A 15728-nucleotide genomic window follows, 5' to 3' on the forward strand; every position below is an offset into this window, starting at 1 on the left:
GACATTCTTGCATTGGAGAGATGTCTTTTGACCACTTTGGCCATGTTAATGATATTTCCTTATGCTGTTTCCTTTTTCCTTCCAACTTGTCATACCTATAGCAGATCCTGTCCAGGAGACCCATTCTCTCTAATCTTATTCTCTAAAAGTCTCCTAGTTTATAGCTGCACATATCCTAGACCAAAAAAGTAGGGGGTAGATACTCTGTCAGACATAGATTGAAACTGAAAGGTATCTTTAAAGTAGACTTTGACAAGGTTCTGGTATTGACAGTCTTGTGTTGATATGTGCTGTGATTGCAACCAGCTTCTGGTCTAATTCTGAGATGACAGTGGGAGAGAAATGGTGATAGGACATTATGGACCACTATGGTTTCAAACCCTTCACAGGTACATCTCCATTCATGGATGTGCTATCAGCCAACATACAGATGTCTGTTAAAGGGGTGATGGCTGGGAAAAGGAAATTTATTGGCCACAGATGAGACCAGCCTTTGGACAAGTGGTTGCATTTCAGTGTGAGGCAAAGAGTGCCTACCTATACAGAGATATTTTTCAGGAAGCAAGATGATTCACTCACATCTTCTTATCCACAAAATAATCTGAGAATAACTCTGGAATCCCAGAGGTGAGAGTCATGTGCTTTGCGTTTCTACACGACTGCTTTGCTTCATGGCTCTTTATGCTCTTCTGAAACCTCCTTCTGAGCTGGCCCACAATGTGCCCAGGAGGCAGGAATCAAAGGGGACTTGGAAGCTTGGCTGCTAATCACTCTGGCCACACTGACTTGGGGCTGTAGGCATGTGCTGGGCATCTGCTCTATTCTAATGGTATGGGCTCCAGTGGGAGCTTTGGTTCTTACCAGGAGAAGGTAACAGTGCCTCTGTTTTTGAGCCATCTCCCAGGTCAGGATGTCTTTATCTGCAAAGGCTTGAGCTTTGCCATATCTCTCATCATGACAGGTTTCTTTCTTTCTTTCTTTCTTTCTTTCTTTCTTTCTTTCTTTCTTTCTTCCTTTCTTTCTTTCTTTCTTTCTTTCTTTCTTTCTTCCTTTCTTTCTTTCTTTCTTTCTTTCTTTCTTTCTTTCTTTCTTTCTTTCTTTCTTTCTTTCTTTCTTTTTTCCTTCCTTATTTCTTTTTCTTTATTTTGTTGGTCATGGGACTTGAACTCTAGGCCTAGGGGCTGTCTCTCTGTTCTTCAGCTCAAGTATAGCTCTCTATCACTTGAGCCACAGTGCCACTTCCAGTTTTCTGGTGGTTTCTTGGAGATAAGTGTCTCAAGGCCTATCCTTCCCAAGCTGGTTTTTTACTGGCATACTCAGATCTCTGCCTCCTGAGTAGCTGGGTTTATAGTCAAGGGCCACTGGCGCCCAGTTTGACAGGTTAATTGTTTGCTAAACATAACAATGGCTGCATTCTGTCCTGGGAAAAGTTTCCCTATCATCCTACAACACTGATGGTCTTAGTGTTGTGGCAGAGCACACAGCAAGGGGGCTTTCTATGTATGCATATTGACTAATACCTGAAAAGGCAGCTTGCAAAGGCCAAGGAGATTGTTGTTGAAGAGATTGTTTTTCAAAAGCCCCTAGTGATAGGAAGGCTCTGGAAATGCATACATCTCAACTTGCACTGGGCATTTCCAAATTTTAAGTTCTAGTGTTGTTTCTTTTCCTTTGTACACAGCTTGAGTAGGTTGTTCCAGACAAGGAAAGCTACCTACAGAAGGTCTGTGTGCTAGCTACACTCATACAGAACAAGCAGTTCAGGGCTTGATTTTTGGTACATTTTTAGACTGCAATCTCTTCACTGGTGAGGTTTTTTAATGTTTCCAAGATCATTTTAAATGATTTTTTGCCCTCTCACCATATCATTTAGGTTTCTATCCTAAGCTAAATTAGCAACAACAATAACAAAAACAACAGACTGGACTCACTTGTAAAGTAGTTTAAAGTGCCACCTGCTGTTCAAACTGCAGAAATACCCATTTCTTGTAACCTTCAGAGAAACAAAGGCTTTCTTTTTATTATTATGATTATTATTGTGAAAATACCATACAGAGGGGTCTTTAAAATGCTTATAGTAGTCTGTACCCAAAGTGGTCCTTATCATTGGAACTTATGGTGACTTCCTGGTGATAAAAGAAGTCCTGAGTGCCCTGAAAACAGCCACTGCCAATGACAGCAGGTCTATCTCAGTGCACCCGGCAGCATCTTCTATTGTGGCCTGGACTTAATTTACTTCATAGACCATCTCACCGATGATAGAAAGAGAAAAGGCACCAAGATGGCAGATGCAATCAGGTTTGCAGAGCCAATGTGTTTGCATCGGGGTTGGGGTTAGTTTTCCAAGTACTAGAACTGAAGATCACAGCCCTGCATAGGCTTCAATGTCAGTCATTTAAGTCAATTGACTCAATTAACTCATCTGCTCTTTCTATGAGTCTGACATTAATGACTGCTTATCAGAGGCCAACAACTGAAACCCAGCAAGTGCTCGGCATGTTGGCTAAGAGTGCTGTATAGATAATGTACAGCTGCATGGTACTTGTGCTGTACACTTCTCCTATGCTTCCCCGAATTCTAAATATTTCTAGTAGAGAGGAAAAAAGCTGAATCAGCTAATGAACACATCTTACATCTGTTGGGTTGTTTTAATAGTATTATGGTTTGATTGGACTCAAAGCCTCATACATGCTAGGCATGCATTCTACCACACCTCCTGCCCCCATCTTGCTTTAAGTATTTTAAGTAATTTTTGGGCTTTGCTCTTCCCTCACATACACCTCCCACAGAGCTGGGATTTCAGGAATGAACCACCTAGCCAGAATAATTTGTTGAGATAAGGTCTGCTTGCTAAAACTTTGCCTAGACTAGCCTTGGATCTCAGTCCCCCCCATCTCTGTTATTCCCCAAAATAACATACCTATGGTTTGAAATATTATAATCCCATTATTATTCTGAGTTCTCAGATGTGGTGCTAGAAGGCATTGCCTTCTTACTTGACTTGAAATTATAAACCTTCATCAGTGGACATAATTCTGCTCTAGACTATCAGAACCTCATATCAAAGTGTAGACACTGCTCATTGTTAAATCATAGTTCAGGATATGTTGCATGTCTTTAAGCCTCACTTTTTACACACACACACACACACACACACACACATATGCACACACATACACACAAACACACACACATACCATTGTCTTCAGTGGTGACTTTGTACATCTTCTGTGAGACCACCTGAGTCCTCTCTTATGTATCTTAGAGCTTTTCTTACCAATCTTGCTGCTCTCCAGTCTTCTCCCTCCTCAGGTGTCCAGTCTCTGCCCTTGACAGTGGCTGAGGCTTGTAGTACTGGGATTAGAGAAAGAGAAAAGATAGATACAGATATTTAAGTAGAAACCTCATCTCATGCACTTTTAGGTGATTTTAGATGATTGTTTTCATCAGATCCTCACTCCTATTACTTCTCCCAGCCTCCCTATGCCATGTCCTTCTCCTAGATCCCACAGAAGGCTCAGCTGATATTATAGGAAACTGAAACATTGTGCTTCTGTGAAACCTGCATTGCTGCTGCTTTGAGTAAACGTATTTTTATCAGCGATAATTTTGCTTAATGGAATATGGGAGAATCAGAAAAAACTACTTATTTAAAGCAGTTTCACTTAACCTTTCTCTTACTCAGTTTATTTAAATTAACTTTATATGCCTATGAGGGACATAACACAAAACAATATTTCTATGTATTGTATTTTTGCTTGTTTCTGTGGTATCATGACTCAAATTCCTTAAACTTTTTGAGGCAAAGATCTTCATTGTGGCAAATATTCAGAATGGAAGGAAAGGGAAGTGATAATGGAGATCAATTAACATCTTACATCATCCACTGTCCAGGGCTGCTATTTCCACTATTGGAATTGATGATACCCAGTTTGCAGATTCATTGTCATCAAATGGCCCTTACATCATTGATAAAACTGAGTATCTTGGGTTCCCTTTATAGCATTGGACTTTTGATGTCTGCATACTATGTGTCTGAAGGACCCAAGAGCAAGCTTATCTCCACAGAAGTGAGGTCTCCTCTCATGATAGAGTGAGATAATGTGCAGACTTTCCAAAGGAAGAGGCTATTACTCAGCACTCCTATATTACAGGATTTGGAGAGAGAACAAACCCGTAAACTGGCCCTAGAACTTGACCTCTTCCTACTCATTCCTTTCTTCTTCAGATAATAAAGCTGAGTAAGCTGAGGAAGGAAGCACACTACCTCCTAATTCAAATTTTGTTGCCTGGTTTCCCCAGACAATTCCTACACCCTTCCTTGAGGGTTTGACCTAATATCTGATCTTGTCAAGTGTCTTCTCAGAAGGAATTCTATTGAATAATAATGTCTTCAAAAACTAACTTTGTGGAAAATCTTTCCTTCCCTTCCATATCTAAGACAGCCTTTAACTCAGTTCACAGATAATCCAGTGGGAACAAATACAAATTGAGTATGCTGCATTGTACACCTATTAATGTTTATGGGCTTTAATATTAAGTTTTAAAAGATAAGTATAAAAACCAGGGGCCTGCTGGTTCATGCCTGTAATCCTAGCTACTCAGGGGGATGAAATCTGAGGATTGCAGTTTGAAGCCAGCTGAGACAAGAAAGTCCATGAGACTCTTATCTCCAATAAACTACTAAGAAAAAGCTGGAAGTGGTGTTGGGATTTAGTTGGTAGAACACTAGCCTTGAGCACAAAGAGGCTCAGAGACAGTGCACAGGCCCTATGTTCAAGCCCAATGGCTAGCAAACACAACCGCATGTATACTTAACAAAACTGTACACATTTCCTCTTTAGGTCCATCATGATCTCCTACCACTAGCCACACTGCCGCTGGATTTTTGTAGTTCATGATCATACAGCTTTGTGGACTGGAGAGGTCTCTCCTGACAGGTCATTTCTACAAAGATTTGGTGGGTGGCTGTTTTAACAAACTGAGTTTCTGTTCAACTCATGTTTACAAATGAGTTTACACATCATCATTGCACCCTTCCTCTGAGCAGGGCTGCTGATGAATTTAGCATGGACCTCTGAAATAGAGACATAATTTTATTTGACATTATTATCATTCCAGGCAAAAATTGAAATTCCAGTTATAAAACAATGTATCAATCCTATTGAAATCCTGGTATTGATTTTCCTCAAAGACTTTGAAACCAGAATTTTTTTTAATCTTGAAAATGTAGTACAGAGGGGTTACAATTACACGAGCAAGGTAATGAGTACATTTCTTTTTTTGGGGGGTGGGGAGTCCGGTCATGGGCCTGAACTCTGGGCCTGGTCGCTGTCCCTCAGCTCTTCACCTCAAGGCTAGCGCTCAACCACTTGAGCCACAGCACCACTTCCAGCTTTTTATTTCTGCTTCTGTGGTGTTGAGGAATCAAACCCAGAGCCTCATGCATGCAAGGCAATCTCTGTACCACTGAGCCACCTTCCCAGCCCAAATGAGTACATTTCTTATCAAGCATTGTTCCCTCCTCCTTTGTTTCCCCTTACCATCCCTTCCCATCTCCCTCCCCATACCATGCCAGAGTTGTAAAATTCATTTTTTGACATAACGTCTTGTACATCTCATTGTTGCAATGGGTCCACCTGTATCCCTGTTTAAACAATTTGTTTTTTCCCTTCCCCTCCACAAATTATAGCAACATCAAATACAGTGAAAACAGGGATTATACTGAGGAGGAGGGACATAAAAAACCACAAAACAATCATCTTATAAATATGTTTAAAACAATAGCAAGAAAGAAAAAATATGAGTCCTTATCTTGGGATTCATTTCACCTAACATCAACTCCTCTGAACATTTCTGCTTGTCTCAGACATATACTAGTCATTGCAAATAAGGGAAACCATGGGACCTGTGTTTCTTTGGGCTTGAGATGAGAATTTTTTATGTATGTACAAATATATCATGGGAGAAGCATGGAATCATGGACAGTTTTTTTATTCTTATGTTTTCATGTACCACAGCTTTATTGTTAAACTCCATTGTGAGCTTTCGAATAATGCCTTGGGCCATCTCATTTAGAAACCTTAGATATTAGTGTGGCTTATTCTTTTAAAGGATCAATTCTTGCATAATGCAAAACATTACTTACCTTGGGGGCAATTGGCAAGGCTGAGATGAGGTTGGCCTCACCTAATGGACTACACCTCACACCAGTTGCTGGAATCTGCTGCATCTGCAAGCCCTGTTCTCCTGTGTTCCTTACAAACCTCCCAACCTCCCTCCTTACAATATAATCTAGCTGGAAGCAGTGACTCACATCTGTAATTCTAGCTACTCAAAAGTCTGAGATACATCCAGAGGATTTGTGTTAAGACCAGATCAATTAGAAAAGTCTGTTAAAGTTGAGCCTCCAATGATTAGTACAAACAGGACTGAAAGTGTGATTCAAGTATTCAAGTGCCAGCCAACTAAGCAGAAGACCCTGAATTCAACTGCAGGACTTGCACAGGGGTGGGGGGGGGAAGGGAGGGGGAGGGGAGATGCAGCACTATATTCCATCTTGATAGTATTCAGAGGATGAGGAACTAGTAGGAAGTGCCTCAATAGCTGTTGTCAGTCAAGCTCTGGCTTAGAACTCTGTATATGAAAAGTTTTAGTTATTCTTCAAAGGTCAGGCTCAAACTACCTATAAAGAATCACTTTATATGTATGTAGGTATAAGTTTATGCTTTGATCTACTCTGTGAAATCAGAACAAGAGACTACCTCTGAAAACAGAATCAGCTGTATGGTGGGGAGGAAGAAGCAGATTCCCTATATAGTATAGCATCAACCTCCCTGGAACTACAAAGCCTATAAAACAAACTCCAGCACAGCATTGGTTGTGTTTTATGGCAAGGTCTTGTCCCCTGCAAAGGCCTCCCTCTCCCATGTCTGCTTTGCTCTCCAATTTCCTGTGGCAGTAGCATCCAACAACACATAATGGGATACAGGCATTGAGATGCTTGCTGATCTTTATTTCCAACCTTATGTCTTAAATTAGCTTATCTCCATGTCCATAAGTTAATTTAGTCCAGTTTATAAGACCTTAGAAAATACGTGTTTCCAATTCAATGTGTAAAGTCTCCTTGCAGGGGCAGGTTATATCCCTTAGTCAATAACCCTTCAGTCAGTACCAGACAATCTTAGTGCCAAGTTCACTCTGAATTTTCCCTTTTCTTGGATACAAGAACTCCCTAAAGTCAGTATGATCCTTGGGTCTTCAAAGAGAGAAAGTTGGAAATGCTATATGCAATAGTCAGAGTGGCCAAGAGCCACTGTAAATATGAAAGCCCTTCTGGCTATGTCACCTACAACTGGTGGTAGCAGCGACACCTGTGTAATATCCAGGCTGTAGGTAAGCCTTTACAATCTGCAGCAGGTAGATCCACAATCTACCTTTTCTGGGAGGAGGCTTTTTAAGAAATCTTAATTTTTATGATTTGCATAGTTTCTGCTTGGCAACTTCCAATCTAGAATAGATTTTTGTCATCTGCTCACATATGCAATGTTTTTACTTGTTCCCTCTGTACTTTTTTAACTTTAGAAACTTAGTGAATACTTTCATCCAGTTTAAGAAGCCTAATTTTGTAGCAGTAAAAGGCCCAGCCATTGGACTAGGAGCATCCACATGGCCTCTTTGTGATGTGGTTTGGACCAAGGAAAAGGCTTGGTTCCAAACACCTTGTACCCCCGTAGGACAGAATCCAGATGGCTGCTCTACTGATATCTTTCCCAAGGATATGGGAGGCACATCTGTGAGCACCTTGGTTAAAAACTTATTTTAGACAATGTCCTAAGAACCTGTGCTTTGGGTGTTGTTTCACTCAGGGTATCTTGTGTGTTCTCTGGGGACATTTCATCAAACCCACTTGGTTCATGTAGTGCTGTAATACTTCCCAGGAGAAGGCCTTTCCTCCCATGAGGAGCCTCCAGATTTACCTAAATCACACTGATACCCAGTTTTCAATCAAGAATTTTCTTTTACTTCACTTTAAAAGCTGCCCTTTTAAAGTGGCAGTGGGATGCCATGCACTAGTGGCTCACACACTAGCCTTTTGGGAGGCTGATACCAGAATTGCAGTTTGAAGCCATTGTAGGCAGAGAAACCCAAGAGATTCTTATTGCAATTAGCCTGGAAAAAGCCACTAGGGATCAGTGGCTGGAATGGTAGAGTGCCAGCTTTGAACAAAAAAGAGCTAGGTTAAGAGCCAAAGGCCCTGAGTTCAAGTCCTATTATACACAATATCCCCCGCACCCGTACCCACACACCTTCCCCAACAAACACACAAAAGCAATTAGGGAGCAAACTTGCACAAATAAAAGAAGCAGGGAGAGGGGTTCAGTATAATTTTGTGGTTCATTTTTTCAATATTTAAATTGGTCCATTCATGATGAGAGATTGTGTTTGTGTTTTCTCAATTACATATACCTTGTTCCTTAGTTCTAGAGACAGACTGAGAGTGTTGGCAGAGAGGAGAATCCACAAAGATTGAATTCTGTTGAAGAGAGGGACTGGATGTCAGATTGTATAGGGGACAAGTGCAACTCCTCCAGCTCCACCACTGAGTGTCCCATAGTTTGACCTGGCCAATTGGCATGATGCTGTCTTTGTACCCATCAGTGTGGGGAGTGCAGGAAGACAATTGTGTCATGGAAAATGACTGTAGCTGAGGGAGTTGCAGAAGGAACTGACAGCCCACAGCTGAAGTAACAGGATCTCCCTTTGGGGTTCACAGCTAAGTTTACCTCCTCATGTAGAAATATCCAGTATCCAAGGGTATCACTTCCTTGGGGAGCCTACAATGAGGGGAGATAGTACAATTTCAGGCAATCTTTGGAGCAATTAGAGTACAATGAAGAAGAAAATGTGTGTCTCCTCTCTGAAATTCCAGAGGGTAAGAGTAACTGAGGAGAGGAAGCTGTCAGTCACTGCTGAATTGGTAGGGTTGAGAAGGAAGGCACATTGGAGCTGGGAGTCACATGTGTAATCCTAACTATTTAAGATGCTAAGATTTGGATGATCATTATTCAGGGCCAGCCCAAGTCAAAAACTGGGTGACATCTCCTCTTAAGCTATCAATTAATATCAACTTCACTACAACAGGAAGCTTAAAATAGGTGAGTCCAGGCCCAGGCATGTACCTGGATAGGAAGCAAGACCATAACTAAAAAATGACCAGCACAAAATAGGAATATAGCTCACCTACCTAGCAAGTACAATACTCTGAGTTCTAACACGAGTACCATGAACAAGGTTAAGCATGGTGACCTCGGTGCCCCAGTGTGATTCACTGAGATGGCTGCAGCATCTGTTGCTCTGTAGGCTCCTGCCAAAGAGGAACAGTCCATCGACATCCCTCAATCTATGCTTACCAAGACAGCAAATGCTGAGCAGAACCCCTCACAATGGCCAAGGATGGAGGTTTAGTTGGAACTTTGGCCCCTCAAAGGAGAGGAGAGCAACGATCTGCAGGACCAGATGGACTCCTGAGTGAGAGAAGGGCAGAAGGAGGCAATGTTGAGGTTGGTACGGGGTTTGTGTTTAATGACTACTATGGCTTCAGTGGAAATGTTCTGACTTTGATTAACATGTTTTATGACATGTGAATCAAGGGAGAGCTAGGGCAGTGAGGGAAACACACTTGTGTAAATTTTCCCTAGGTTGAAACTTACTCTAAAGTCTAAGTTGTTTTTGAAAACTGAAATGTGGAGAAGTTGATAAAAGAGCACAGCTGCCCAGTACTGGCACTGTTCTCTGTAGATTTACCTGCCCTATCCATCCCTCTACTGGTGGGTACTTGTCCCCAGGGTGCCTCATACCCCATCCCAGTGTGCTGCTCAATCCAGAACAGCTGCTGTTGGGCAGGGAGGATCAGGAAGCCCTGATGCACTCATGTGCCAACAGTGCCTCCTTCCCTTGGAGGCACAACACAATCCAGAGCTCTGCAGCACCCTATCATTGCTATGAATTGGAGTCTCCAACACTTGGGCTTTGCCTGCATTATTCCCCCACACCTCCAGACCAGCCTTTTGGGGACTTCTGAGACCTGGAGGATAAGAAAGGGAGGCCTGGAGGCAGCTTCTCTTCCCATTGGAGCACTGAGTTTGCCACAAGGACCTAACAGGCTGAGAATCTTGGGAATGAACAATGAAGGGTGGCTAAACTTTGATACTCTCTGCTAACATGTCAGGCATTTACTGACATTTATATTCTAGCCCTCTGTGTCCACCAAACCATGGCCATTTGGGGTGTGTGTGTATGTCTGATAAGTCAGAAAGTGATTGCTAGCAAACAAGAATGACCAGTGCTAATGGGTTCATATGGTTGACTGTACTGGCCCTTTATGAGAGATCTCTGGTAGATCTGAATGTGATGTTGCAGTTGACAATTCTTTCCATCAACCCATCCCTCTATTTATCATTCATTTCACATCCTACTCCCTACTTTTCCAGCTCTCTGACCAGCAGTCCAGGTTAACACTCAGTACTGTTCAGCCCCAATACTTTGACATCAAGTAGATGACCAGTGCAGTCCCATTTGGGGTTATTTTCCTCTTCTTGTCACTATAGGATGATACTGTAAGGAAGTGGCCAGTCCCCTCCTTGGCTTGCATACCCACACTGTCTGACCACAACAAATCAATTTCTATAAGCTCATAAGTTCTTAGTAAGTATGAAGGTGTATTCTCAGAAATTGCATGCCACGTTTTAGGCTCCTGTCTTTCTTCACCTGTAGCCTAGCATACCTTCCTTGGGCAGATTACTGAGTTTTTCTGAAACTTTGCCAGCAATTTGAGAAGAGTAAGGGTTGGACTCAGGTCTCAGCCTCCTACTTTCCTGATATCCAGGAGTCCCACACGTACAAGAGAGTATTCTGCCCTCACCTGGGATGTCCATGTTTAGCACATGATGGTATCGCATCAGGTCCCATAGTGGTCCACCTGGCATTGAAATGCTTTTTTGTCCATTTTACTATGCTGTGTCCACCTATCCCTACCTGATTAAGGGTAGATCTTTAAGCTCATTGTGAGTTATTACTGAAGAAGCTGACTTGCTAGCAATTAAATGCTAATTCTACCACTAAAGAATCCTTATTTCCAGGAAAATGTTAAGATCATTGTAAACAATAATCTGGGGGAATGTGTGGAGGTGCAATGGTATGGGAGGATGAGGGTCAACTAGAGGAAAGACTAAGTAAATATGGATAGGTAAACACCATCTAACCAAATGGCATTTTGGAAGTGGAATCTTTGTAATGAATGTTGACAGTGGTAGAATTCTTGATGGTTCATTGTGTTTGGAAAGATAAAAATTAGTTTGAAGTCTCTGCAACATAAGCACGTGCAACTTAATATTATCAGTGTACACAACAAGTGCATGAGTACGTGAAGTTGTACACATACACACACATACACAAAGTTGGAATTGAAGAGATGTTATTAGTACAGACCTGGGACTAAAGGACCTGTGCTACAAGCAGCACAAGGTGACCTATACTATGACAGCTCTTGCTCATATTGTATGCTCACCGTAAGCCATACTTCCAGACCTTCTTTTGCGATTATTTTGAAGGTGGGATCTCAAGACTTTTCTGCTTAGGCTGGTCTCAGAGCCACCATCCTCCAGATTTAAGCCTACCTATTAGCTAAGATCACAGGTATGAGCCACAAATCCTGGCCCACTGCTTGTGTGTTTAAGTGGAAAATGGTTAACAGGGGGCTGGGAAGGTGGTTCAGTGGTAGAGTGCTTGCCTTGCATGCATGAGGCCCTGGGTTCGATTCCCCAGCACCACATAAGCAAAAAGAAAAAAGCCAGAAGTGGCTCTGTGGCTCAAATGGTAGAGCACTAGCCTTGAGCTGAAGAGCTGAGCGACAGCGCCCAGGCCCAGAGTTCAGGCCCTACAACCGGACCAAAAAAAAAAAAAAGAAAGAAAGAAAAGAAAAGAAAAGAAAATGGTTAACAGCCTTGAATCAGTCATGTCATTCACACTCTTGGCAAAATTCAGGAACTCCTTTTATTGTCTTGCACATCCAGTCATTTGGAAAAGTGAAAAGCACAAGTCAGGAAAGACTCCCTAGTAAAAAACAGATGTGTATGGAGCTAGCTGGGAAGATGGACCACCATGACAGTGTGCTGGCTAGAGACAGATGGCTCCAGTTAGACCAGATGGAGAGAACCAGATAAGGGCATGAATAGAATGTAATGGAAGAGAACGATGTTAGAGCTATTGGCTGACTTTCAAAGGGCAGAAAACAAAAAGAAGTAATGAGACTAGGCATGGTGGTACATGCCTATGATCTGCATACAAAGGTAGCTTAGCCCAAAGTCTTACTTAGATTAGACCCTATCTCAAAAAAGAGAAGTTACTGAGAGAACAGAGTGGAACCACTATCACTGAGTTATCTGGACCTGAACATATTGGCATATGCTATTGAGAATATACTTCTATTGGCTAGCAGGACTAGGCTGTGGCTTCCCTACTATATGTTGAGAAAGAAAATGATGCTCTAAGATGGGAAAATGCAGTGGTCCTAGGGCCCTTCTCCTTTATCCACTCTCACTTGTCTGCCTTGAAGAACTGACTTAATATAAAGAACAAGGTTTAGTGAGATTTCTGATAAATGTTTACTTATAGTAGATCCTTTTCCCCCAAGGACAGGCTGCTTAGTCAACCTGTGGATTAGCAGAACATTCCACACTCTTCAGATGCTTATGATCTGTCCAAGACTGTGCTCAAATGCCAGCCTCACTTAGGGTGATGTTCAGAACCTTGCAAGGCTTTCTGCTGAGGAACAGGTCCCCTGCCACTGTGTTCATCCTTCTTGCCTCTCTTGAAGGGTGGTGAGTCAGCCATACCTGTGCCCTCCAGCATTAGTTCGTGTGCTATGTGCACTGCGTGGAAGTAAAAAAGCAGTGGAAACTGTAGTGTCCTGTGGGCAATTTTCATGAAGATTTAATCTCTTGAGAAGGGAGACTCTACCCACTGCTTGTTTACCTGAAGCCCAGAAGCTCTGGGTCTGATTTTCAGCACTGCCAGGGAAACACAGAAGGAAGTCATCATTTCGACCCATTCTCCCCTCCTCACCCTGCATGAGCATCTGGGAGCCTGTTGTTGGAATGGTAAATCCAGACACTTTCCTCTGAAACCAAAATGAAAACCTGGGACAAAATTAAAGTCAGTGTAAAGTGATGTATCGATTTATACACTATTACATGTTGTAAAAACAAAAGGATGTTCACTTCCTTCATGCAGTCATTCGAAGTCATGTGTCAGACTCACTCAGCATGGCAATAATTTTGGGAACATCAAAGTCCTGGCTGCTTTGTCTCTTATAGTTATATCCACATGGTGAAATTTGATATCCAGCAGTAATAGCTCAGCCATTAGAACATGGGCTCTGTCTCAGGAACAAGTCACTTTTTGTAACTCAGAGAGGAAAAGAAACCCCAGACAGCCATTCTATGCCTGGCTCACTTCCATAAGATTAACAATTACTTGGCCTTATTTATGGCTCATTTTCTTGCATATGAAGAGTTCACACATGGGAGCTGACTTTAGAGGACAGAGTGCAGATAAAGGAAGTTAAAACAATAACCTCAAACACAAAGTAGACCTTTTCTAGTTCACATTTTTGGAGTCCATATGATTCTGAATGAGGTTATGTCTTTCTCATAATAGCTCAACCCATCTGCCCATTGGATCATGACTCTACACAATTCATAATTAGTGTCTACTAGCACATGTGCCACAGGATCTGGGGTTTGTGAGTAACCATCCTCATTGTTGACATTGGGGGATGAGGCTTCCTCTGTCTGCTTGCATCATGTTTCACATCTCAACACTCTCCTTCCTTTCAGGCCAATGAAATGATGCTCAGTGGTTGGAAGCTGACCTCACAGGAGACTTGTGGCAAAGGCCTGGTCTCCCAGGTTTCTGGCCAGGGAAGTCATGGTTCTAGTCATGGAGCTTGCCTCCTGTAATACAGTTGCTCATGTAGTTGTTTCTTTTACATGTTAGTTTTTTAAAAAATAAAATATTGGGTTGGGAAGGTGGCCTAGTGGTAGAGTGCTTGCCTAGCATGCATGAAGCCCTGAGTTTGATTCTTCAGTAACCACATATCCAGAAAAAGCTGGAAGTGTTGCAGTGGCTCAAGTGTTAGTATGCTAGCTTTAAGCAAAAAATGCTTAGGGACAGTGCACAGGCACTGAGTTCAGGCCCCAGGAATTGCAAAAGTGAACAAATTGTCGATCAGCTTTTACCACTTCAGGCCATAAAAAAGGGTAACAAGGCTCAGGACTGTTGCTACAAGAGTTCATGTCTTCCCACAAACAGAGGGATAAGGCTCCTGTCTCTCACTTTCCAGTACCCAGAAAACCCTAAAATGGTGAATGGATCAATAAAATGTGGTATACATGTATGAGGTTACATATATATATATATATGTATGTATGTATGAGGTTACATACATACATATATATATGTATGTATGTATGAGGTTACATACATGTATACCACATTTTATATACATATATGTATATATAGATATAAATATATATACATATATGTGTGTATATGTACATATATACATATATACATATATAAATGTATGTATGAACACACACACACACACACACACACACACACACACACACACACACACACAAACAGAGAGAAATCCCACTCATCCGTCAGAGAGCATGATAGACTACCATTTGTAATAATGTGTAAAGACTGGGAAAGAATTATATTATGGGAAGTAATCCAGACCCAGAGAACACAAGCTGCATGGTTTCCCTTATTTGTGGCTGCTAGAATGTTCCAATAAACCCAAAAGCAAATACATTCAGTTGTATGCTAATAGTTACAGATGAAGTAACTGAAGTATAGTAGACTCTATGAAGAGCAGAAATAGTGTGGTATTTTTTCCTCTAAAGAAATGTTTAATGGTCTGCCAAGAAAACAAAAACTCTCAAAGTTTGTCTGGCAATCCATTCACTTGTTAATAACTTAGTAATTAAGGATGCTCTCACCAGAGTGGGCAAGAGTAAACGTAGTAGTCAAACACATTTTAGTGACTAAAATTCCAAAGCTTACCTACATCACAAATAAATGTATCATGTTTAAAATTTTAATCTATTTCTATTTCCTGACTTGCCACACCAAGAATTATTGTCTTACAAGGGAATATGAAAATAAAAACATCCATTTGTGGAAATGAACATGAGATTAGTTGTTCTTTCTTAGAAGTTTGTCTCAATGAAAACAAAGAATTAAACTTAAATGCTGAGGAAAATAAATGTTATTACTTCATTATACCATAAAAGAATGTAAACTGTGAGCAAGGTAAATATGACAGGCAAAAATAAGGCAAATAATAGAGTTTCAGTGAAGTAAATTTCTTTTTTCTCATTGCTATCTAAAACTCTCCATCTCTGTGTTCTTCTAGTACACAGCTGAGAATCTTGCAGACCTCTTAAGGACCAGAGCAGAATGGACAATCTCCACACAGGCCAGATGAACACAGTGAGTTGACAAGTACCCAAGGAGTGGGTGTTTCAATATGGGAAACTGTTGGAATAATTATTGTTTCCTCATAATCCAGACAAATGTTCACGCCAAGGTCCAAAAATGTCGAAATCAGGCTTATAAAGGCCACAGGTGAAAAAGAAATAATCTAACATGAAAGT

The 15728-nt window shown here is 41.4% G+C and overlaps 1 pseudogene; it reads left to right on the plus strand.

Moving 5' to 3' along the window:
* Positions 1 to 403: 403 nt before the first annotated feature.
* LOC138815587 (chromodomain Y-like protein) lies at positions 404 to 15498 on the plus strand (annotated as a pseudogene).
* The last annotated feature ends 230 nt before the right edge of the window (positions 15499 to 15728 follow it).

Source organism: Dipodomys merriami, unplaced genomic scaffold (assembly GCF_024711535.1).
Source record: "Dipodomys merriami isolate MVZ:Mamm:240054 unplaced genomic scaffold, mDipMer1.0.p SCAF_652, whole genome shotgun sequence".
NCBI lineage: Eukaryota > Metazoa > Chordata > Mammalia > Rodentia > Heteromyidae > Dipodomys > Dipodomys merriami.